General features: G+C 43.2%; 1 pseudogene; it reads right to left on the minus strand.

Moving 5' to 3' along the window:
* Nucleotides 1–25,602, minus strand: part of LOC118630062 — a 58,884-nt pseudogene that overhangs the window by 1,289 nt on the left and 31,993 nt on the right.

Genomic DNA, 25,602 nt, shown 5'->3' on the forward strand with positions numbered 1-25,602 from the left:
TTGTAAGCTGTGCCCTTGCTAAATTCATTTATTAGTTTTATCAGGGTTTTATGAGAGAGGGCAGATTTAGAATTTTCTGCCTATGTAATTGTGTTTTATTTCACATCACTTTTTAAAGCAATGATACTGCCTGTTTGAAAAGTGGCTCAATGCTTGTCTTGGGAACTGACCAATACAGTTACAATTCCTCCGTCTTTGGGAAAGTCCTGGACGATGCCCTGCATGGATGAGGGCATGTTGGTTATACAGTGAATCAGTAACCAGCAGTCACTGGGAGTCTTAACAGATTTCCCTGATTGAGGAGAATGTAAAAGAGCTTGATGAATGCCTCTTGGTATTCCTCCTTAAGAAATAGGCAGACGAGGCAGGAAAATGAAGGCCAAAGAGAAAAATCAAGGAGTGAAGGATTTGAAGGGACCGTGGGTTGGGCCAGTCATCCAATTAGGAGAGGATTATCTTGAAGCATGTGTCTGGGCTGTGGCAGAGTCTGCTAAGATATACCTCTCTCAGTGAATCATTTGTATGGGCAAATGTTATCATCAACCTCTCCAGGGATTCTTCTGTGCTGAACAGGACACACAGCACTTACAGGTACTGGTATGGCTTTCTTCTCTGCTTCTTCAGGCTATTAGCTGGAAAAATAACTCAAGAAATAGAGTTATCTGGGAAATATTTACTGCCTAAGACACGTATCTGAGTATGGAATTTGAGTCTGGAGATCAAAAAATTAGAAACTGAAACGATGAACTCTTCATTTGAGATAAAGGTGTCACGACATTTTGAAAAGAGAGTTGGAGTTAGGCAAACCAGGGTGCAAATCTCAGCTCTGAGGGACGTTCTCCATGTTCCTCTAGACCCACATTCCACTCTTCTCCACCTTGCTGTGTGCTGACCTCAGGTTTGCTCTCTTGCTTCTTGTTGGGTTTAGCCAATGGGAGGTGCTGGCCGGAAATCAGATGGTGGGAAGTGAGGTCAGGATGTTTATTTGTCCAGTTCTCTGTCTGCTGGGCTACAGTTTGGTCAAGGCTGCTCCTGACAGCTGTCCTCCTGCAGCTTTCTCCCCAGGTCCTAGTAACCACTGGCCCTTCGTGCCCCTTCATGCCCAAGGATAGTAAAAACTTTCTGCTCTTTCTATCCATGGGTTGCTTTATGCCTCCTTGCAGGTTTTCTATAACTCTGCTCACACCCTAAAATGGTTCCTTCACTAAACTCTTCAATCATCTCTCATCTGGACCCTGTTAAACCAGTTTATCCACTTAATAACTTTGAGGAAGCTATTCAGGCTCCTGAGTCTCAGTTTTTTCATCTGTGAAGTGGGGATGAAAATATCCCATGCAAAGATTACAGATAACATTGTATATGTAAACAGCACATAGTAGCTATTCAGTAAGTGGTACTGTCATCATCATTATTAATAACTGTTATGACATGAGGACTGGCAAGCTCATGGTGTGTTCTAGTGATGTTTCGGATAAAAATGTAGAGCTGGTTACTACTTATCTAGAAGCATAAGACTGAGGAGAAGCAGCTCAGGAAATGAAAGATGAAAACTAGACAAGGAGTTAGAAAGAGTTATTAGTGTTGTGAAACAATAATTTTGATATTTTAATACAAGAAGGGGTATATAGCTTTAGGGGTCTCAGAGGCTCGATGGGAGGATCCTCATACCTAAATATGGTAATGGAGGTGTCCACCTGGTTAGAAAGGAGCAGATTTTCAGAAGGAGGGGTGTGGCAGTACACATCTCACAAGACAAATATTTTAATTGAGATGCATTGATCTATGAATCAAATCTTGAAAAAGGCAAACGTATAAAAGAAGAGAAGCTATTATTAACATGAGGGCCTCTTGAGATCAGCCAGCCAGATGGCAGAAATGTATTTCTGACCTAGATCGCAGGTCTGGTGAGCAGCAAGGTGTGCAGGTGTCATGGTTGTCCTCAGCCTGCATTTACACCATCACCGATGCCTGCTGCTACCCTGGCTGGCTGGTCCTCTCCCTCCTCCACTTCTCAGTCTCCTAGAGGGGCCCACAACCAATTTTGGTGGAAAGTGCTTAGTTGACTCACTGTTCCCATCTTTCTAGGGCACACATATCTGCCTGGGTGAAGAGGTCAGGGTGGGTTCAAATAAACCTCCTCGTCTTAATACTTGGAACCTCTCTCCCCACAGGCTCTCAGGCTTCACCACAGAGACTGACCAGTCACGCAGGCTTCTTTAATTTGGAAGCAAATTATCTCCACGAGATCCTGCAAGCCTTTTTGCAATGTACTTTCTGTCGAGTTGCCCTACCTCATTTAATCTGATGCGCCATGAATACCTGTTTGAGTTTTTTTCCCCAGGAGGCTCCTCGACTCCCATGTAATTCAGGGGACAAAAATAGAACCCAGAGGGTGTCAGATTTAAGCAAATCTCAGATTCTACCCAGTTTCTAATAAATCCTTCCTTGCTCCACATTTTTTCCCCCGCCCAGCAGGTAGATGAAGTGATGAAACCCTTCCTGTACTTGATTTTGATTAAAAAAAAAGAAGAGAAACCTGAAAGAGCTTGTGTTAGCCAGGGGAAAAAGAGAAATCCCGAAAAGAGACTCAGCCAGCTTGAAATTCTGAACTGGTAGGTATCTCACAAGGGTTGGGAAGGTCCCCATGTGGACAGTTTGTCTCTGAAATTGATTCCAGTCCTGATGAAGAAGAAACAGTGGTCTCTAAATAAAAAGAATCCTCCACTCCATGCAAGCTGAGCTCTTCACAGGACATGACCAGAAACCAAAGAATGAATCTAAAGGATGATAAAGATTTGTGCAAATGACGTCAGAAAAGCAAAAGCTCAGGATAAATTGTGACTTGTGGACAATGCTCAAGACATCATAAAAGACACAAATTCTGTTTGGAGCCAGCTGAAGAGTAAATAATGCAAAAGCAAATGCCTTGGGTAAATGCTTTCAAATCTGTTAAAAAAAAAACTCTTGGCCTTTGTTTGCTCTGTCAAGGAGACTGACCTTATGAATGGAAAGGGTAGAACAAATGGGAACATAAAAAAGATTACTGAAGGCCAATGGTGGCGAGACTGTGAGTGAGCACAAAGCTTCAAACCTCCTGCTCAGGACCATTGTATTCTAGGGAACTTCGAGACCTAGCAAATGAGATTGCCGAGACACTTTCAGTTATCTCAGAGGGAGCTGTGAAAATGGGGGGTGTCAGAAGACTGCAAGCAGCTAAGCATAGTCATGGTTTTCTAAATGAGGGAAAAGTGGGTTATGTAAAGGGATTGTAAACTGGGATGTTTACGAGACCAGAATACAACTAAGAAGAGTCACGTAGGATGGATGAAGACCTTGGTGAGCTGGAAAGGGCAAGCTCCCTCTTGAAGGAACAGCTGTTATTTAGCTCCAGTTGACTGTAGCCATGCCCCAAATTGCTCGGACTTCAACAACTTTTTGTTAAATTTTATTGTTTTCAAATGGGAATAACTATTTAAAATTTAAAAATGTTTTGCAGGCTGAATTAAACAAGTATGTAGACAGATAGGGTCAAGAAGCCACCGGTTTGTGACCTCTGCCCATACATCTGTCACTTTGCAGCTAAGAAACTAGCACAGTCTACTGAAAGATCACCTGGCAAGCACTATAGAGAAATTGGTGGTCCTTAGGAACTCCATGGGTTCACTAAGGACCAACGTGCCATACACTAGCATCCCTCTCTTCTTTGATTGGCAGTGCTGTGGTAGACTTGAGTGGTCTGATTCCAGCAAGACTTTGATACGGATGGAACATTCTCCTTGGGAACCAGAAGGGAAATTCAAATGGAATATTAGTACTTCTAGGTAGGTTCTTAGAAAACTGAAAAACTGTACTCAACGTTGATAAGTTAATAAACCAATATTGACGAATAGGGAGGTCTCTACTCCTTAGTTTCTGACCAATTAAACTTTTAGAGCCCAGAAATGAACTCAAGAATTAGCTTTTGGCTTGATGCCAGCAGGAGGCAGTGAAAATATCAACTCTGTGACCTTGGCTCTATATTTTATAGCCCAGGGGTCAGCAAACTGATTCAGTTTGTGTAACTAAAGTTTTGTTGGAACATAGCCACACCAAAGTTTTTACACAGTGACTCTACCTGCTTTTGATAGACAATGACAGAGTTGATTAATTATGACAGACTGTATGGCCTACAGAGTCTACAATATTTATATCTATCCCTTCACAAAAAAAGTTTGCCAACTTTCTGATATAGCTAAATATATTAGTCATCTTAGTGACCTTATTGCACTGTTGATTAATTATGGATTTGCTAGCCTTGGTCAATAAAGTCCTGAAATCGATATTACATGAATTACTATCAAGCCACATCTGGAATCCTAGATTGAAACAATTGATTTAGTGACTCAAAGAGCAGAGTGTTTAATTTATTGTTGATAAAATTTAGCTTATTGTTTTATAATTTTTTGTCCAGTGTGTTGATAATACCTTTGGTTTTATGTCCAATGTATCCCACTTTTGAGGTGGATCGAGGTGGGCCCTGATGGTGGGATAAGATTCCAAGACCTGGGCCCAGATGACAACTCAGAATGAGTCAGAAATAGATCTAACCTGAGGGCAAGTTCAACATGAGGACTCAGGAGAACAATGAAGGGTCAAGGTCAAAGAAGTCGTGCCCATCATAATTTCAATGGACAAAGGCAGAGCAAGAGATCAGGGGGTGAGTGAATGCAGAAGTGGGACTGGAAGTGAAGTCAATATGAGAGCAAAGCAAAAGAGTTCTGGGTTTTATCTGTTCAGGAGGCCAGAGGGCTGACAGCCCTCTCTTTCTGGATGCACTACCAGAGGTAATTAGATTTAGGTGCATTCCTGAGGGTAGACCCCACACGATGGGATTAGTGTCTTTATAAGCAGAGGAAGAGATTAGTTTACTTTCTCTGCCTTGTGAGGAGGCAGCAAGGAGGTGACCATCTACAAGCTAGGAAAAGGGCCCTCAGGAGGAACAGAACCTGCCAGCACCTTGATCTTGAACTCATTAGCCTCCAGAACTGTAAGAAATAAATGCCTGTTGCTTAAGCCACCTAATCTGTAGTATTTTGTTACAGCAGCCTGAGCTGACAAAGACAGATGCCATCAATTTTACCGTTTTAAGAAATTGTAGTACATTGACAATGGAATACTATGCAGCTATAAGAAAGAAAGATCTCTTGCCCTTTGAGACAACATGGAGAGTATTATGCTAAGCAAAATAAGCCAGTCAGAGAAAAACAAGTACCACATGATCTCACTTATTTGTGAAGCACAATGAACAAAATAAGCTGATGAACAAAATAGACCCAAAGATGCAGAAGTAGGGAACAGACTGAGAAAACTCAGGGAAGGGGAAAGGGTGGCAAGAAGAGATAAACCAAAGAACTTGTGTGTGCAACCAATGGGCACAGGACAGCAGTGTGGTGAAGGCAGGGGCGGGGTGTGGGAGTGGGGAGGAGGGAGTCAATGGAGGAAAAAAGGATAGACATCTAAAATACTTTCAAAAATAAAGATAAATTAAATCTAAAAAAAAAAAATTGTGTATAAAACACAACAAAATTTACCACCACCATTTTTAAGTGTACAGTTCAGTATTGTCAAGTTCAATCACATTATTGTGTATCAGATCTCAGGTCTTCTTCATCTTTCAAAACCGAGACTCTATACCCATTAAACAATAGCTCCTCATTTCCTTTTCGTTGTAATTTAAAAATATATATTTTTTCTTTATTGATTTGAGAGAGAGAGAGAGAGAGGAAGGAAGAGGAAGAGGGAGAGAGATAGAAACATTGATGAGAGAGAACATCAATCAGCTGCCTCCTGCATGCCCCACACTGGGGACTGGGCCCACAACCTGGGCATGTGTCCTGACCGGGAATCGAACTGGCGACCTCTTGGTGCATGGGTCAATGCTCAACCAGTGAGCCACACTGGCTGGGCCCAAATGTAATTTTTAAAGTAAAAAGTTATTAAGGTAGTTAAAAAGAAACATCACTAGATATTTAAGAAACTGTACTTCAAAAGCAAAATAAAGAAAATTAGATGCAATTTTGGTATATTTTCATTACTTGCTAATTAGTATCCTCTTTTCCATTTAAGTATTTGAAGAGGAGAAATGTAATTTCTTCTCCCATTTACCTACTTGAGGGTTGAGCGCTTCAGGGGCTGGGACCCAGATTGTTGGCTCTTGGTAGAAGGATTCCACTTAGTGTCCTTCCTGCTGTGACTGGCATGCAGAAGACACCTCGAAGGAGGACGTGCCTCTTCTCTGGTGGCGTGCCCCAAGGCTTATTGTTAAAGAATCAATTCCTGTTGTGGCCTTTCTTCTTGCTACTGAAGAAATTCCCTCGGGTTTTATAATTCCTTCTCCCTAGAGTTCTCTTTTTTCACATTTCTTCCATACGGCTGACCAAAGCCTGAAGAGGAGATTGCTACCACGTGCATTCCACGTGTGCTAGCATGACACATGGTGATTTTCTTTGCTCTGAGGAGAAATGGGTTCCCAGTGTGTAAAAATCACCTGCAACTCTCCAGGTCATTTACTAAACAAATTCTCCATACATTCAACTCTCCTGTAGGTGTTAGTGTGTGTGTGTTTGTATTCTTTAAATGCAAATTACTATTTGAAAGCTCCAGGAGTTATTTTTATACCGTGCAAGTTTTTTATATGTTTTTAATGACTTTTTAATTTAATTTAATTTTTTAGAGAGAGAAAGAGAAACACTGATATGAGAACAACATCGATCAGCTGCCTCCTGCACACCCCCTACTGGGGATGAGCCTACAACCTGGGCATGTGCCCTGACTGGGAATAGAACCAGGACCTCTCAATCCATGCGACGACGCTCAATCCACTGAGCCACACAGGCCGGGCAACCATACAACTTTTTAAACATAGAAATATCTTTGTATTTTCTAAAGATACATGATTGTTAAAAAAAAATTCCGAAGCTTAGAATAAATGAAAGTCCTTCCTCACTGACATCCTAAGAAATTATTCTTTATGTCTTAACAAAGAAAACAACAAATATTTCTACACAATTTAACAAATGCTTTCACATATCATTTCTACAGAATGTGTCTTCACTATATCAATGAGCTGTAGAGCATGTGACGTTGGTGATGAAGTTGTGTGGTTAAGGGCCAAGATTCCAGAGTCAGAGAGACCTGGGCTTGACTGCTATCTCCTCTTACTAGTGTGTACCCTGGAACACTTATTTCTATAAGCCTCAGTTTCCTCGTCTTCAAAGTTGGCATAATAATAATCTTCAGTTTTAGGGATAATTATGCACAGATTTCTGGGATGATAGACATAGAACATCTGAAGCTCATAGCATTTAATGTGTGGGATATAGTAGGTGCTCAATAATGGTAGTATCATAATTACAACTCTTCTAATTTTTTATTTTTAATTGTGAAATACACACAGCATATAATTTATCATCTTAATAATTTTTTTCTTTATTGATTTTAGAGAGAGAGAGAAACATTGATGAGAGAGAACATCGATTGGCTGCCTCCTGCATGCCCCCCACTGGGGATTGGGCCCACAACCTGGGCATGTGTCTTGACTGGGAATCAAACCAGCGACCTCTTAGTGCCTGGGTCAATGCTCAACCACTAAGCCACACTGGCCAGACTATCATCTTAACAATTTTAAGTGTCTAGTACAGTGGCATTGAGAACATTCACATTGTTGTGTAACCATCACTATATTCATTATTATGGCTTCAATGGCCTCTCCTGGGGTAGGGGGCATGAATTAACCTCTGTGAGGCTATGTCAGAATAGAGTCCTTCCTAGTGTCTCAAACATTTTTTGAAATCTGGTCTTGTCTGTTTGTAGCTGGGTTTTGAAAACCCCTTTATGTGAAGTGTTCAAGGCATTAGACTGATTCTGGTGCTATCTAGTGCTCATAGATGTAAATGTGGGGGCTGAACAGACCTGCGCCACTACTCTGAGGTAAATTAATTCCCAGATGCCCTTGCTGACACTTTGCAGTGTCTTCCTCTGCAGATGTTTTTGACTGCTGCTGGCCTAGGCTCTGCTAATGGAGGTTTATAAAGGCCTTCACAATTCCTATGGTAACCCAGGAGAAAGGGTGTTGCCATGGGGACTAGTCAAGCCTATATAAACCTTCCATCTTCATCAGACAGATGAGAACGATGTGAGAATGAATCCTTTACTAGTTCACCTTCTGAAATTGCTAACAATTATCTCTTTTTTGGGGGGGAAAGGATTCATCATTTCTTTCAGGTGGAAACTCATTCACATTTTCAGCTTTAAATAAGTATTATTTAAAAGCTTGCTTGATGATCTTGATGTCAACCAAAGTCACCCAGAGAATTAAATAGCTGGTGATGAAACCATTTCCAAATTTCTACACTGTTACCAGCCACTAAATAACATGGTTCACAAGCATGTGAACATATTGTTTTAAAAGAATAATATGTTTCTTTATAATGTATTTACCCTAGGCATATGTCTAGTAATGCACTTTGACATTGTTTTACAATTGACTGTAGGAGAATCTGACCTCCTTGAAGGCATGGTCTCTGTTTTGTTTACCTCCGTATCCCCAGCATCCAGCCCACTGTACTGCAATATTAAGGATTCAGTAAATGAATGAATCAGTGAATTCAATGTATACTCTCATGCTGACAATGACAGGGATAAAGGATATTGGTGCTCAAGAGTGTAATAAATAGAAGCTACTTCTAAAACATTTATTTATTTATTTATCCTCACCCGAGGATACTTTTGCATTTATCTTCAGATAGAGTGGGAGGGAGAGAGAGAGGAAGAGAAAGAGAAACATCCATGTGAGAGAGATACATCGACTGGTTGCCACCCACACGACCCAACCAGGGCTGGGGACAAACTGCAACCGAGGTACGAGCCTTTAGCGGGAACCGAACCTGGGACTCTCTGGTCCGCTAGCCGCTCTAACCGCAGAGCCAAACTGGCCAGGGCAAACATTCATTTATTAAAAGACAATTTGTTGCCCTGGCCGGTTTGGCTCAGCGGTTAGAGCGTCGGCCTGCGGACCAGAGAGTCCCGGGTTCGGTTCCCGCTAAGGGCACGTACCTCGGTTGCAGTTTGTCCCCGGCCCTGGTTGTGGTCGTGTGGGTGGCAACCACTCGAGGTGTCTTTCTCACATCGATGTGTCTCTCTCGCTCTTCCTCCCTCTCTTCCTCCTGTTCCATCTGAAGATAAATGCAAAAATGTCCTCGGGTGAGGATTAAAGAATAAAAAAGACAATGTATTAATGTCTACCAGCTTCGTTCATCATATGTAATTCTGGCTGGGGTGAGGAAGAGGGAAGATGACGTTTGAGCTGGGCCTTGACGAGTCAGGAGATGAGGTGGGTGAAATGTGGTTGTGTCTGAGGGGATGAGGCAGTTAAGGCAGCGGGGTGAGCGTATGTTAAAGAACACTGTGCGCTGAGGGGCTGGTAGATACTCTCTGGCGGCTGAAACACAAGTTTTCTGAGGGCTGAGGCAGGAGGCTGCACGTTGGCCAGATGATTAGTCCAACATGTGATTCTTACTCACATTCTCCTCCGAGGGAAGGGGGTTCCCAGAGCCTGGCCTAGTCTGGGGTTCTGGCAGTGTGGAATGAAGAGCGAGAGGCCCACAGAGTGCTTCCAGAGGGTGAGGCAGGCCCAGGCTCAGGTGCACGGCACGAGGACCGCCACGCAAAGTGCGGGCAGCGAGGCAGGACCTGACCCACCTGACAGCCGAAAGGAGCGCGGCCTGGCCCGGAGGTCGGGGCTGACGTGTGGCCCGATCTCTTTCAGAGGGTGCTGTGCCCCGGCCTGGGGGCCGGTGACCTGGACTAACACAACACTGAGGAATTTAAAGATTTTTTTTCAGCAGAAGTAACACATATTCACAGAATTTAGACCTGTGTCTTACAGATATTCTCCTGATGCAGGGTCGTGTGTTACATTTCGTCACAGCCGCTGTACTCTGGCATAGTTCTTTACGCTTATCATTCATGACATTGACCCTTTTGAACAGCAGAGTCCAGTTACTTTGTCGAATGTCTCCAGTCTGGATTTGTCTAATGTTTCCTAATGGCTGGTTTCAGGTTATGTATATTTGTCAGAAAAACCATAAACATGATGACGTGCTCTTCTCAGTGCGTTGTATTAGGTGGCACGTAACGTCAATTTGTCCCGTTATTGGTGATGTTAACTTCTGACTTGGTTAAGATTGTGTCTGCTAGGTTACCCACTCTAAGATTAATAAATGACTATTTTGTATTAAGTAATGAATACATACTTTGCATTTACTAATTAATAAGTATTTTATGGGACTGTGAAAATATCCTGTTCCCTCTCAAACTTACTCTCATTTATTTTTAGCATCCATTGACGATTTTTCCTGATCGTTTCCAAATGACAATTTTCTAATTTTATCATTCATTCTACATTTATTAGCTGGTATTGTGTTTTAAGGTACAGCTTACCTTCTCTCCCATTCATTCATTTTTATTCATTTGTGTTAGTATGGATTCATAGATTATAATTTTATTCAGTGAGTTATACTCTATGACTGTCATTGCTTTTTTTGCTGCTCAAATGTTCTCTGATTGGCCAAGCATGAATATAGGAGTCTGGAAGACCAGACACAGGTAGGAGGGAGCCCTTTCAAGTTGGCCTTGTGAACTTCTGACAAGTTTCCAAAAATTTTGAGCACTTTCTTACTTTTTAGAACCACAAGATGCTCCTGGCTCATCTTGTCATTTCATTGTCCCAGCTCGAGAATCTTCCTTCTTTCCAAAGGGCTCTGATTTCTTTTGGTAGAGAATAGTATTTTAGAAACCAAGATAAGAGCACTAGTATGATCATTGCTGTTCGTGTGTCATGGTATCCAGGCCCTCTTAGTGGAAAGAGCCAGGAAATATATTTTGTACACACCTCCACACATCCACATAAATTATATCTGCCTATATTAAAAACCACAAATTCATGCTGATATGTATAATTCCAATCCATAGGGTTTTGACTTCCATAGTCAAATCCCTCTCTCAGACAATGAGAAATCTTGGACCCATTATCCTCAATATATTTACTTATCAATCCCCCTGCATGCAAGCAATGTTAGTCCATATGGTATCTTTGCATAAAATGGAAAAAGATGCCTCTTTTGAGTAAATTCACCCTGTACGTAGCTTTTTGAGTGAGAGGCGAGCTGTCAGGCCTCGACCCCTCGGCTGGTGCCCCTGTGCGCCGAACAGCATCCATAACCTGCAGCAGCCCTTCATGTTCAGAGTCTGTGCTCTTGACAGCCAGCCCGTAATTCTCCTTTTAGCATAATTAAAATTCAAGTGTGGCCCTGAGAGAAATGGCACAAACAAAAAGCAATTTGAGTCCAGTAAGCCATTCCATTTTGTTTTTGCCCAACTAAAGTCTTGTGTATGATTTCTTTCTTTTTTTTTTTTTTTAAGAGTTTATTTGAGCAAAAATCTATTCAAATCAGGCAGCCAACAGAAGCAGTTAGGAGTGCTCCCTTTGTGTGTGGGGTCTTGAAAGTTAATCATATTCTCGGGACTGAGAGCACAGGGAACATTTGGATGTGTCACCCTGCTCCACTGAGGCCTGGTGCGGCTGCAGCTGGCACATGGCGATGCCTGTGGGCTCGGAAAGATGAGAATATATAAAATTAAGGGGAAAGCTCTGAAGGATAAAAAGAGTAACAACAAGATTGGAAAGATGTTCCAGAGAGGAGAGAGGGAGAGAGAGCGCTAACTACACCAGTTTGAGGATATATAGAAAGAAGTTGAGGGGGCCCTGGTTGGCCTACAAAGCATTGCATACTCTGATTGAAGATTATTCATTTCCTTAATGTCTTTCTTTCCTAATACTGTGATAAGCACCCGACTAGGAAGGAAGGAAATTTTTATGGTCCAACTTTCATGTTGATTGTCTTCACAAAATCTTCCCTAATGTCTACTACTACATTCCCATAACCCAGCCCCAAATCTTGGCAGAAACTTGCATGTGCGATGGCATGAACCTGAGCCAGAGTGGAGAGGAAGGAAAGAGTCATCTAGAATTTGGGAGGGCACGGAACAGCAATAGGACCTAGTGTGTATTGGACACTTCCTGGGTGCCGAGTACTTTCTCCACGCTATCCACATGTTTACTCATGTTAGCCCATGGGTACACTGTGAGTAAGATATTACTGTCATCCCTGTTGTACCGATGAGGTTACAGACTCCAAGAAATTGAGTAATTTGCCCAAGGTCAGATGGTTTTTGAGTGGTCACATGGCCATTCTAGAGCCAGGAAACAAACCCAGGTAGTTTGACCCTGGGACCTTAATCAGTGTAGCATGCTGACTCTGAGAGTGGGAAAGGAAATTGAGGTCTGCCAAGTCACCTCTCCTCCAGGAATTCCTGATTGTCTAGAAGCAAACTTGGCTTTCAGAGGCTGTCCGGGCAGGAGTCGGGTGTTCGGAGGACCAGAGGCAGGTGGTGATGGGAAGGTGCTTGCAATGACCTGGGAAGGGCTAGTCTGAGACATGTGGGCACCTTTGCAAAGGAGAGCCTCTAGACCAGTGGTTCTCAACCTTCCTGATGCCGCAACCCTTTAATACAGTTCCTCGTGTTGTGGTGACTCCCAACCATAAAATGATTTTCATTGCTACTTCATAACTGTAATTTTGCTACTGTTATGTCTTAGGCAACCCCTGTGAAAGGGTTGTCGACCCCCAAAGGGGTCGCGACCCACAGGTTGAGAACTGCTGCTCTAGATACTTGTTTAATATTTTAGTAAGTTTGGAGAGAAACTGATTTTCTAGTGGTAAAAGTAGTGTAATAGTGTACCTCTTTACATAAAAAATAAAGAATTTATTATGTCTACTCAATGTATCATAACACTTTAATTTTTTTAGAATTGTCCAGAAACTGTGATTTTTAAAGAATCAGAGAGCTATTTGGGAGGTATAGTATAGAGTTTAAAATTTGAATAATAAAACAAGTCACTCATTCTCAATTAACAACTCTATGCTATGTACTAGTTAGTTTTAGAATATTAGCTAGTCCATCTCACCCGATAGTTGTACTATACACTTTGCATATACAAAGAACTAAAGTACTCACCTTGGATTGGTTAGTGACAGCTAAGAATAGTTACAACATTTTTATTCCATTGTGCTGTCTATATTGGTTTCAGCAGATCCCATTTGTATTTATCAGTTATTTAAAGGACTCACATGGAAACCAGAGTTAGCTGGGACTGTATTCCTATTTATCCCAATAATGTTTTATCATCCCTTACAGATAGGTATCCCACACAGCTAGAGCCAGAACAGGAATCTCAACATTTCTCTCTCCTAACAGACTTATGAAAGTTCGATCAGCAGACTGGGCGGGTGACGTTGAAGTGGAGCACTGGGTGGGAGTTTGAACTGGTTGACATGTTTGTGTCCCCTGAATGTCAGAGTCTGTGAGTCTATGACTCTGTGTGTGGATGCTCCAAGAATGGAAGAAAGTACCTCAGGAAAACCTCTAAGCCTAGTTCAGTTTATGAAGAGCAATAATCATGCAAAGAACCTGAACAGGGAGGTAAAGAGATAAGCTCCATCTTCATGGAGGTCACAATCTATTTGGTAAATATATGGGTGTCACAGGCAAAACTTGGGAGGAATCACAAATATTTAGTGATTACCTACAATGGTGCAGGCATATCTTTAAGTGTTAAGGATAAAACAGACACACACACACAAACAAGTACTCGCTTTCATGACATTTGGATTACTGTGGAAACATACTCAGAACTTACTATGCACCAGACACGATTGTAGGGTTTACATAGATCAACTCGGTGAATCCTGGCAGTCACCCTGTGAGGGAAGTGCTGTTAATTCCTCCGTTTTGCAGAGGAGGAAACCGAGGCGTACAGAGGGTAAGCCACTTGCCACGATCATTCAGTGAGTGAGTCAGGAGCTAGGGTGCAAAGCCAGGTAGCCTTGGTGCTGTGTTCACAGTTTAACCAGTACACCGTGTAACCTTTCCGTGTGTGAATCTGTGCCTAGGATATGGTGGGCTCTTGATAATTATTTGTTGAATGATTAAATGAAATTAGTGAATGATCCCACTATACCACATCATCTGCTATTTGTCTGTCCTCTAACAGATTCTGAACTCCTGAGGATAAGAACAATGTGTTTTTGAACTTTGTAAGTCTACTACCAAGGCCAGGGCCTGCACGGAGTACCAGCTCAGTAAAATATTGAACGCCGGAATGAATGAACTGCCAGATGGTTCCTAGAATGACAGTGCTTCTCAAGTTCAGTGGGCGTAAGAGTCACTGGGGAGTCTGGGAAAATGAAGACTCAGTTCTTGGCATCTTCCTTTTTAACAGGCCCCACGGGTGGTCTGTGTACCTCCCTCTGGTCACACTCTGTAGGGGCTGTCAGTAAATAACCGAGAGCCACAGGGCAACGTGGGTTGCTGGTAGGTCACTGAGGTCTTGACAGTTTGGGAGTTTTGAAGCCTCATTTTAGAGAAAACTCTTGAAAATCAACAAGAGTGATTTACTCCTTGGGGAACCCCAGGAAATTGCCTTCAATATATATAGTTCCTCAGACCTGTGGAGTCTCAAGGTCATCATCTCAGATTTGATGTTCCACTGATTGTTATGAAGAGCTACGTTCTGCCATCTAATATAGCTGACTGAGTCACCTGCAGGCTTATCTGAGCACATCCCAATTCCTGTTATAAGTGATGGTTTGAACAGCAGCATTGATTTTTTTGGAAGTCTTAGTATTGGTGTTTATACACGAAAACACTTCAGACACAAGAAGGAAGTGAAAGGCTGTTATATAATAATACAAAAAATAACACTAGGTAAAGAATTCTTTCTCTTAACTGGTTCCCAGGGTTCGCACCTGCTAAACAAGGAGAGTGAATTAGGTGATCTTTGAAAACCCTTCCATAATATTGGTGATATCTATCATTTATAGCATGCCTATTGTGTGCAAGCACTATCTTGGGAGTCTACCTTTGCTGTGTCTAGTAGCTAATTCTCAGAATATATATGACAATGTAGTCATTATGCTCCCAGAGAAATATGTTATTAACTAACTAATTAATTAATTAATTAAATATCTATTGATAGCTTAGTGTGACAGGACAGGCATCAGGCAGGATGCTGAGTACTTCCCAGGGTTCTGGGGCATGCATGTTGTCTAATGTCACAAAGCTAGTGATTAGTAGGATGAGACTAATCAGGTATACTCAACTGAAGTCCAAACTCTTTCTCCTTCCTCTCACACATTTCTTCTAAGATTCTATGTCTGTAAAATATGTGTAGATCGCCGACAGTTTTTCCTGATTATGCATTGGAAGCATCCAAGACCCTATTTCAAAGTAATTAAATAAGTATTTCTAGGGGAGGAGGAAGAGAAGAAGGAGGAGGAAGGCATCAGTGTATTATTTTAATAATTTCCCAGGTGATTCAAATGCATTGCCAGAAGTAAACACTGAATCCTATAGACTCTAATTTTTTTAAAAATTTATCTTTATTGTTGAAAGTATTGCAGATGTCCCTCTTTCTGCCCCCACCCAATTGACACCCTCTCCCCCATCTTCACCACACTGTTGTCTGTGTCCACTGGTTATGCATATAAGTTTTTTGGTTTATCTCTTCCCACCTCTCCACACCCCTTCCCTCTGTTCCCTACTTCCATGTCTCCGGATCTATTTTGTTCGTCAACTTATTTTGTTCATTAGATTCCACAAATAAGTTTATTTCTAATTGTGGTAAAATATACAGAACATAAAATCTACTATCTTAACCATTTTAAATGTATGGTTTAGTAGTGTTAGGTACATTCAGATCCTCAGAACTTTTTTGATTTTCCCAAACAGAAGCTCTGAACCCATTAAGCAATAGTTCTCATTGCCCCTCCCCCAGCCCCTAGCAACCATCATTCTACTTTCTGTCTCTATGAATTTGCCCAAGTGGAAGCTCACATAAGTGAAATCATACATTATTTGTCTTTTTGTGACTGGTTTATTTCATTTACCATAACGTCTTAAAGTTCCGTTCATGCTGTAGCATGTGTTGGTACTTCCTTCCTTTTAAAGACTAAACAATATTCTATTGTATGTATATTCTGCATTTTGTGTACCCATTCATCCTTCAGTGGACACTTCCCACCTGTGGCTATTGTGAATGATGCTGCTATGAACATGGGTGTACAAAAACCTACCTGAGACCCTGCTTTTAAGTCTTTTCAGTATTTACGCAGAAGAGGAATTGGTGGATCATATGGTCATTTTATTTTTAATTCTTGGAGGAACCGCCATGCTGTTTTCCACAGCAGCCACACCATTTTACACTGTCAACAGTGCACAAAGGTTCTAATTTTTCCACATTCTCATCAATACTTGTTATTGTCTGGTTTGGTTTTTGTTCTTTTGTAGTATCTATCCTAAAAGTTGTGCAACTGTAAATTCTAAATTTTAATCTAATTTAGGTGTGGCAGTCTATTTTATCACATAGTTTTAACTATTTGTGAATTTTTAATGATTTCACTTCCATTTTGGATTGTTTTTCTTCCGTCACTTGGAGAATCTCCTAAGATTCGGTAGTGATGGCTCAGAGCTGTGGGGAAGGGGTTGGTATTGAGTAGGTATTAGACCAGATCTCTACTTTCAAATTGCTAGGATCTCTAGCTGAGAGCCTGCTTACAGTCTTGCTGGATTTGTTATTTGGCTCATGTCCTCCTTGCTCCTGTCTGATGCTCACTAATTTGCTCCAGTCCTTGAAGGGTGGAGATGGCTAGATACCAATGAAGCGTAAGGAGATAGTCCATGTTTAAAAAATCAGTGGATTGAATTTTGGAGCTGGGAACAGACATGGTATTTTGGAAAGAAGACTGGCCTGATTAGAACTAAAACTCCTGCTTGAAAAAGGTGGGAAATAATGTCAGATCAGGAGGATCTTGACAGTCAGGTGGGGTGTGAGGAGCTGCCAGGGCAGGTTGTGAGGGCAGTGCATGGCCGTCCATAAGCAGTGTTTGCATTGGTGGGATGGAGAGGAGAGATACTGGACCAGATGGGCGGTCTCCTAAACAGGAGCATCGCCAGGGATGCTAGATTAGAAAGGTGAGTCTTATCTTTAAGGAAGAAACTTAAACTCTGGGGACAGATTAAATATAGGGACTCTACCCAGGAGAAGCAGCTTTTTTAAAAAACTATGGACTATTCCGGGGATGAAGTAGTTATCTCTTCAAAGGAGATTGGAGTTGTGAGGACAATGAAGAACCCCAATATTGGCATTAGTTAGGCTTATGTTTGATTTCAAAGAATAGAAAACCCAAAAGATCAGTGATCTGGACACGATGGAAATTTATATTTCTGTCACTAAAACAAAGCCCAGACATGAAAAGACCATGTAACTGGTTGGGGTTCCCATGGTCACATCAACCTCTGTTGCCAACACCCAGCTCGTCTTCCTGCCTACCTTTGCTCTTTCTCCTCCTTTCACTTGGTCTATCTGTTACAATCCAGGCTTTACCCCCTTTGGCTTCCCCACAACCAGCCAGGGGTCAATGCCACTGTACATCTGCTATGTCTTGGAGCTTCCCTTCCATTTGGCCCATCCTGGCCCTGCCTTTGTCTCGGTTCTCTCCTTTGGGTTTTTACCACGACCTCCTCAAGTGGTCTTCCTGTCTCTTCTCTAATCTGTCCTTCTCTTGGCTGCCAAGTTAGCCTTTCTAGAGAGCACATCACCCTTGGCTCACAGCTAGCTTTTTGATGGCTTCTCCTACAGCTTCTAGAACAGTTAGCACTTTCTACCTTGATATTCAAGGCTGTATGTAGGTCAACACAGTAAATTCTCACCACCTAAAACAATTGCTTCATTTTATTTGAACATCCTTATTTTAATCTCATCTCATTTGCAAAACACTTTAAGGAAGATGGCTTTTAGGTAAATTTCTCTTTAGGAGAATTAATGACGAGAAGAAACCACTTTTGTTGAAGTGTTTTCACATTCGAGTCCAAATATCAAGCTGACGGCACTCTACTTTTTCGAATGTAGTTGAATTTTGTCGTATGAGATCAAGACTGTATTTGTAGCTAACTAAAGATCCATGAGTTTGTTTGAATTTTCTTGTGGTTTCCACAAGTCAGAGTTAGGAAATTAGATCTGAGAAGGTAAGTGCATTAGGTGTTTATATTCCTATTTTACAGATGGAGAAACTGAGGTTCAAAGCAGGGTGTCCTGACTGCAAACAGTATTGTTTCAGAGGTGCCACAATCATGGCTGTTGGCTCAGGGCCAGCTCACTCCGTAAGTGGAGACAAGTTCCTGGGCTCCACGTCACTGAACCCCATGCCACACACCGGGCATGATCAGTGAGAGCTCTGGGTGGTGGGTGATGCAGACCTCAAGGAGGAAGGAGAAACTACTGAACAGGGTGTGGCTCAGCCAACACATCTTTATCTAGCACCTACTGACGTGCCAGACACTGTCCTAGGCTCTGCAGGTGCAGCAGGAAACAAAGCAATTATGGTCACTGTCCTCAGGGAGCTAGGAGTCTTTCAGGAAGACATGCACTTCACCAATCAGCACCAAAGTTTGATGACAAGCATCAGTGTATGATATGTGCAGAGGGTAGGTTCCTAGGTTCCAGGTGGTTTAGGTGGGAAGGGTGGAGAGGGTCACCGACACCAGAGGAAACCAGGGAAGGCTTCTCTGAGGAAGTGAGGCTGCAGCTGAGACCTGTCTGAAGACAGAAGTAGGGCTGGCATTGGCACAGAAGGTGGACACAAGAGTTATGGGAGAGCTGGAAAGGAGACCAAAACAAAAGTTCTGTTTTACTGCCTTTGTAGTAACTCAAACTTCCTCAAAGGGCACCTTGAAAAACAGAGAAAATGGTTCCAGGAACTGTTATTTCTTGCCTCCTCGAACTCGAAACTGGACTGAGTAGAAGTTTAATGTGAAACTTTCACTGTATGGTAGATTAATTGATTAATGGAATGCAAGAGGCACTGAATGTAAAAGCGAAGGAAGGCTTCAGAATCATCGGGTCCCTTGAGCGGACACCAGGCTGCGTGCACTCGTGAGGCACATCCACTTGCAGGGTCCTGAGACTTAGGAGCTGCCCTTTTTCTCACCTGAGAGCCAGAGGGCAGACCCTAGGGGTGGGAGCGAGAGGCTGTGTGAGGGGGGGTGGGCACAGCTCTACCGCCACTCTTGTCCCTCTCTGCACCCCTACCTGGGCTTCTCGTAGCTCTGAAGCCCACTCCCTACCCTCTGTCCCTCTCACTCAAGGCTGTCCCAGGGGCTCGTGATGTAGACAGATATTGGAAATGTAATGTGAAAAATCTTGCTTGGTCCTTTTCTTTATTAACCCCATGGCCAGTTTCCTCACCTGTGCACGGAATCTTCATGCCTACTTCATAAAATGAGTCCTTTGAATTTTCCAGTTCTTGCATTTTATATATGTAGCAATAGGACTCAGAAAATTGGGTGATTTGTGCAAAATTGTGCAGCTAGTAGTAACAACCAGGAATAGAGCCCAGGTCTTGTGCCTCTATATCCAGTGCTCTTCCCACTAGCAAAGCTGTTCAACCTGTGTCCACGGCTTACGGATGTGCCACCAGTGGGTCGTCAGTATGCCAAAATGTCGACATCCTGGGGTGACCACAGAAGGCCTGGGCTGCAAGAGAAAAGTTTCAGAGACCCTGTATATCGGGCACTACAGTTACCAAAAAACAACCCTCTGCTGTGCTAGTTTAGCTGTTATGTGACATCATTGGCCATAGGTTTAAATTTTGTTCTTTTTGTGCCAAGTCACTGGTAGTAAACAGAATTCTGTATTGGAACATCGGTTTAGGGGTGTCCCCTGCTTTGTATATTAAATGACACAGACTACCTTGTAAGTGGGATGGTCAGATTTCCACTTCCCTTTGTGCTGGGCAGCTGAAGGTCATGTGTCCCCAGACTCAGTTCTAGACTTCTGAGTCTCTGTGCAGTCATGTTGGCCATCCTAGTGCCAGTCACAGTCTCGAGGAGTCACCGCCACCTCTCTTACCCCATGGCTCCACGTCCAAGTGATCAGGATTGGCCGCGTGGCTGCCACTGTCCTGCATGTACTCCAACACATCTCATGGCATCTTAGGCCACACTGCTTCTAGTTAGAAACCATGGGTGAGTCGGTACGTATTTTTTTTCTTCACCATTAATTCCCTTTAAGAAATGAAAGAATAGGAGAACTTCAAACGTTTTGAAAGAGACGGTTAATCAATACACATTATTCTCCAAACATTCGAGGAAATTCAAGGAAATTATAAAGTACCTCCTGAAGACCTCTTCACATATCTGTATGCCTGCCCTTCAGGTAGAAAGTTTCCTCTTGGCACATAAAGAAGTCAAATTAGGCCCATAAGAGACGATCCTCGTTGGTGTGTGAATGTCACAGAAACAATCTTTGGTGAGAGAGCTTTCTCTCTCAGCATGCTCTGGGGACAAGAAGCGTGGTTACTGAGCACAGCGACAGTTGGGGTGGGGGTCACAGAACTGATATTCGTGTGAGATCCGAATGTCTTGCTGAGGATTTCCACTCCGTCCGTCTTAGTGAGGTAAGAGCTCACTTCAGAGTGCACTAGGATTTGGGAGCAGGGACAGGACACAGCCTCTCCTAGGACAGGATAGAAGTGTCTCGGTGGAGGCTTTGTGGGGCCTGCCTGCGAACGTCCCCTTTCTTAGGTGTGTGGACAAACCTTGGCCCATCTCCTTTGCCACCTGCGGAGGACCTGGTTAGGCTCTGAGATCACGATGTCATCTCCAAGAGGACAGCCCCCTTGAATAATATTCAAAATCACTTTCCTGGTGACCAGCTTTCATAGCTGAGAGATTTCAAGAGAATTGGCGAACGAGGCAGCCCCCAGGAACTGAAACCTGAAGAGTTTCACAATCATTAGCTAAGCTGAAGTTCACCCTTTCTGTGGGCAAATCCCATGACACCAGCTCAGGCTGGGCCAATAGGCTGGAATCTCCTACTGGGAGATGCTCCCATGGCCTGCGAGGAGGCTGCACCTCTCACAGGCTCCTGGGTGCCAGAGGCAGCAGCCACTAGAGGTCTTTGGAGCGGCCATCATGCTCCAGGCTCTGTGTCTCTACTCATTAGCTCTAGAAATTCTACGGTATTCATTCACACAGGAACTAACCCCGAGGTCCAGTTCACCGACATCTGGGGGATACTGCAGGGGCGTTGGATTCAGTTCAGATGCATTAGGGAGGTAGCATGTCCTGTGGAGTATAGAGGATGGTTCTATAGACGTGGCAAAACTTTTCCTTCCCCTCTAAGGTTCTGTGGCTGGATCTGAGAGTTAAGCTGACCTAGGATAGGTGAACAGGAGAAAAGCATGCAACTTTTATTTAATATTCTTATGTGGACATAGGAGCCACCTTAAGAAGAATGAAAACCTGAGAAACCCTTAGGACTGAGAGCTTACATACCTGTTTTTAGCAAAGAATGATACATTTGTAGAAAAGTAACAAGGCAAAAAAAAAAAAAGGCAAACTTCTAGGGGCAATGGGTAGTGGGAAAGTGACTAGGAGCTGGTGAGGGACGAGCAGGCTGTGAGGGTTATGGTCGATGGTTTGTTGTACAGATCCATGTCGGTGTCAACTCTCCTAGGTGAGAACAGGCAACAACAGTGTGTGGGTTGCAGCGGGAGAGAGGGGTGGGGGTGGGTGGAGGTACAAGAGGATAAATGGTGATGGAAAAAAAGATTACTCAGAAAAATAAATAAATGAATAAATAAATAAATAAAAGAACATTCTTCTCTTCCTGGTGTAAGGAGGTCAGTCACCTTTCTCGTGGGAAAGTTTATCACCTGTTTTTTGGTTGAAAGGAGGTCAGAGAGCCCTTCCTGCATCTGCTGTTTATTAAGTGCTTTCAGCTCGAAAGAATCAGGATGCCAAAGTGGCACGTTCGGGGCTGGCATATTCCGAGCCTCTTCAGTTGAAATCTCAATTTTTTCTATTTTCTAACTGTACAGTGTTGGGCAAGTTACTTAACTCCTGTGAGCTTCCATTCTTTCACCTGTAAATAGGGATAATATCTCAATTCCGAATACTATAAATGAGGTAACACATGCACACTGTTCAGCAACAGGCCTGGTTTGAAGTAGATGATAGATTTAAAATGTGTCAGCAAAAGAAGAGGTGGAAGTAGAGATTCTCCTTGGTCTGCTCGTTTACTTAGGGCTGCAAGAATTTTTAAAACATGCAATACCTGACCAGTCAGAGGTACTGATCTTTTTTTAAAAAAAATTTTATTTATTGATTTTTAGAGAGAGGGAAGGGGAGCGAGAGAAGAAAAATCAACATGTTCCTCTTATGCATTCAGTGGTTGACTCTTGCATGTGCCCTGACTGGGGATCAACCCCACAACCTTGGCATATCGGGACGATGCTCTATCCAACTAAGCCAACTGGCCAGCGCAGGGGCACTGACCTCTTTTCCCTTAGATTGTTAAATTAAAAAAATCACAACAGCCAACGCAACAACAGCTGTTCAGTGAGAATGAATCAAAATGATATCTAATTTTTTTGTCAGATCAGCAAAAAATATATTATTTGGTGTGCCAAAGAAATTTTTTTTTTTATTAATCCTCACTGGAGAATATATTCCCATTGAATTTTAGATAGAGTGGAAGGGAGGGAGAGAGAGAGAGAGAGAGAGAGAGAGAGAGAGAGAGAGAGAGAGACATTGATGTGAGAGAGACACATCAGTTGGTTGCCTCCCACATGCACCCCAACTGGGCTGGGGATCAGACCTGTAACCTAGGTATATGCTCTTGACAGGAATTGAACCTGTGACTCTTTGGTTCTCCGGCCGATGCTCTCACCACTGAGTGAAACTGGCCAGGGCCTGAAGAATTTTAGTGATTTGTTTATGATGCCATGAGATGAAGAAGGTTGCCTTAAGGAATGGCTGTCTCTCTTGGGCTTATGCCAAACAGAAGAGCACATTCCATCATGGAGCTCCTTGGTGAAATCAGATCCAGAAACTGGGCTTGAGGAATGCACCCCTGAGGTCAGGGCCCCTTTGTTATTCCGAAGAGGTTTCTGTCTGGCCCCGTGAGTGCTGGAGGTCAAGGCACCTCTGTCCCGGCTGTCCCGGAAGCCCCGGGATCTTCTTGTTTAGTCTTCACTGATTCCTGGTCCCCTCTAAGCCCTGATGATACCGTTGGCCAAACTGGATTTAGTATGGCCCCAGCTACAGGGCAGCTCTGGTCTCCTGCTGGGCTCGAGGATGTCACACAGCCTCTCAGCGCATCTCCAGTGTGACAACTTAATCTAAACGCTGGGGACAGGGCAACAAATAGAAAAGACTTCATGCTACCTTTGGGGCTCATATTCCAGTGGGGAGACAGATAATACACAAAGGGATGATATGTATGATATGATATGATATGATATATAATATGTTGTGGTATCATATAATAGAGTATAATATATAACATAGTATGATACAATATAATACATACAAATGGTGTGGCATAATATATTATAAATGGTGTAACATATACTCTAATCAGAGCTAAGAAGAAAATTAAGCAGCAGTGGAGATCAGGAGAGGCCTCTTTGAGGAAGTGATATTTATGTAGAATCTTGGATGAAGTGAAAAATGAAGCATGTGAATATCTGGGGTGACAAACCAGGCCGGGCAAGGACCAGCACAGACTCTGGAAGGAGGAGGGGGATGCGTGAGTCAGAGCCCCGGAGCAGTGGCCGAGTCAAGCGAGGAGATGTAAGGAAATCACGTTGCGAGGCAGTGGGAAGCCAGGTCAGCTCCCTGGGGGCCTTGCTGGCCGTGGCAAAGACTTTGGCCTTTATTCTGAAGGATCCAGAAAACTGTCGGAGGTCTTTGTGATTGGCCTAACTTACCCCTTTAAAGGGTTGCTCTGGTTGCTATAGAGAGAATAGACAGCACAAGGGTCGGGGCAGGAAAAGGAGGACCGGCGAAGACTCTCTAGCAGTATTCCAGAAAAGGGGTGCCTGTGGGTTGGAGTCAGGTGGCCTTGAGGGAGGAGGTAAGAGAGGAGGGCACGCGTGATGTGTTTCGGGGGTGGAAGTGAGAGAACTGGGGGATGGATTGGACACTGATGGGGAGTTAATGGGACAGAAGAGTCGTAGATGACCACCACTCTTCTGAGCTGGGCCATGGCGCAATGGAGTCGCTATTTACTGTAACTGGTTTAGGAACAGATGAGACCTTTGAAACCAAGGGTCAGCTTGAGATGGCTGTCAGACATCCGAGTCGGTTGCCGTGTGGCCTGTGGCCTGTGAGAGTGCTTGGAGAACTAATCAGAGGCCTTGCTTTCCCAAATCAGGATGCAGCAAATACCCCCAAGTCTGTGACCACAGAACGGAAGCCTCGGAGCACCCACAGAAGGCACCCTGAATGTCCACTGCTCGGAAAGACGCAGAGTGGGCGTGACCGAGGCTGGGCCGCTGCCAGGCACATTGAATTAGCGATGAATAATATTTGATCATGGACAGACGTTCAACACTGTAGTATTTGGATTTTTGTGCAACTAGGAAAGGAAAACTTGGTTTACCATTTAACAAGCACTTTTGAACCCATCACCATATTTATCCTGCGAGGGAGGAATTATCATCTTCATTGTAGAGACTAGGAAATGGGAATTCAGGGAAGCTCAGTGACTTGCCCAAGGTCATACAACTAACGGGGGAGGGAATCCTCAAATCTAGTTTTTTTGACCCTAAAATCATTTTCATTTTATTATGTTGTTTCCATTTTGTCATGATAATTTTGGAGTAGTCACATATTAATTATGCCAATGTGTAAACTGTCCTCTTTGTCCCTTATTGACGGCAAAGAACCCATGTGCTTAGCCCCGCTCCCTCCACCCCACCCGGGCATTCCTCTCCAATCCTAGCTTCTCAGGCAGCTTTGCTTCCTTGGCAACCAAATGGCTAATGAGCTTCACCCCCAGCTCCTGTCTCTCTTAACGAATTTCTTTTTATCAATGGCTGATTTGCATTGAAAGAGGTTTTCATGCCAAGCAATATTTTTGGGAACATTTTACAACTCCTATTGTTGAAGTTCTGAGAGAGGCATAAGTTGCTTCAAAAAGACCCAAACCCTTTCCCCCATTGGATCATTTCAAAACACAATTAGAAAAGAATGGTTTTTTCAATGAGCATTTCAGTAATTCCTGAAAAGTATCACTCAGTCCTGACTGAGACCACAGCTGTGCCTACATGGTGCTAAGCATCTGCATGAAAAATAAAAATGGAATGCATTGGGATGTTAATACTGGGTCAAAAACTAGCCTCAAACCCAGCCGGTGTGGCTCAGTGATTGAGTGTCAACCAGGAGGTCGCTGGTTCGATTCCCGGTCAGGACACATGCCCAGGTTGTGGGCAGAATCCCCAGTGGGGGGCATGCAGGAGGTGGCTAGTTGATGTTCTCTGTCATTGATGTTTCTATCTCTCTCTCTCCTTCTCCCTTCCTCTCTCTCTCTAAAATCAATAAAGAAAAAGAAATTTTAAAAACTATTCTCAGTGTCCTCAGACACTGAGTGGTTGCCCT

This window comes from Molossus molossus, unplaced genomic scaffold (assembly GCF_014108415.1).
Source record: "Molossus molossus isolate mMolMol1 unplaced genomic scaffold, mMolMol1.p scaffold_m16_p_14, whole genome shotgun sequence".
Lineage (NCBI taxonomy): Eukaryota > Metazoa > Chordata > Mammalia > Chiroptera > Molossidae > Molossus > Molossus molossus.